Consider the following 1,176-nt stretch of genomic DNA (forward strand, 5'->3'; position numbering starts at 1 on the left):
AGTCAGGGCTGACTTGACGGCACATAACAACAACAACAACAACATAGCAAACTTCAAGCTACTAATATGATGTCATTGAATGGTATACCAAACACTTACATATCATTAATTATATTTTATACTCTGTTCCAAGTGCTTGACAAACATTAACCCATTTACTCTTCATAACAGCCCTAGAAACTGAGTTTTATTTAGATAAAACTAAATAAATATTTAGATAAGTAAACTTTGGCACAGAGAAGGTAAGTAACTTGTCCAAGGTCACAGAGTAAGTGACAGAGCCAGAATTATAACCCAGGCAGTCTGGCTTCAGCATCTATGATCTTAAACACTGTATTTTGCTGCCTCATTATTAGTTTACAACAGTTTATGGGAAACCAAAAACAAGCACAGTGAACTCTAACACATTTTATTGCAGAACTTGGAATCCCTGTGCACATGAGTCAAGTGAGAATTGCTTTCAGTGGAAGCCAGGTAGAAGTGGTATATATCGAGTGTGTACATGATGTGGGAACATAAAGTCCAGACAAAGAGGTGTTAATCTTGGAAGTTTTCAGGTCAGTTGTCTGGGTGATGGTGGTAGTAATGGTAATCTTTGATTAAGTTTAGGAAAAGAACTACAGCTATCAAATGCCAGTAGATAAGTCTTGGACTATGTCCAGGAAACTATCTTTTTGTGCAGAAAATGTATGAAATCTTAGTTCTAGGGTCAAAAGAAAACTAGAACAGAGAACCCTTCTGAACTTTCACTCCATTAATCACAGGTGAAGAAGTCATTTAGCTCATGTGTGTTGATGGGAAGAAAACTATCACTTATTGAACGTGGGGACCTCACATAGAGGGACTCATTTAATCCTCAGACAGTCCTATGAGATTCAATCATCTGTTCATCACACCAAACTCACTTCCATCAGGTTGATTCTAACTCATAGCAAGCCCCATTGGGTTTCCAAGGCAGTAAATCTTTACAGAAGTAGATTGCCCCATCTCCATTCTGCGGAGTGGCTTGTGGGTTTGAACTGCCAACCTTCTGGTTAGCAGTCAAATGCCTTAGGCACTGTACCATCAGAGCTCCTTTCTCTTCATGAAAGAAGAACCAGAATTTGAAATAAATTTTATGTTGTTAGTGGGAAGAGTTAATAGGAAACAATTCCATATGGGTTCTATGACAAAGTT

Source organism: Orycteropus afer, unplaced genomic scaffold (assembly GCF_000298275.1).
Source record: "Orycteropus afer afer isolate SDZICR_OR568_19922 unplaced genomic scaffold, OryAfe1.0 scaffold00074, whole genome shotgun sequence".
In the NCBI taxonomy this organism is placed as follows: domain Eukaryota; kingdom Metazoa; phylum Chordata; class Mammalia; order Tubulidentata; family Orycteropodidae; genus Orycteropus; species Orycteropus afer.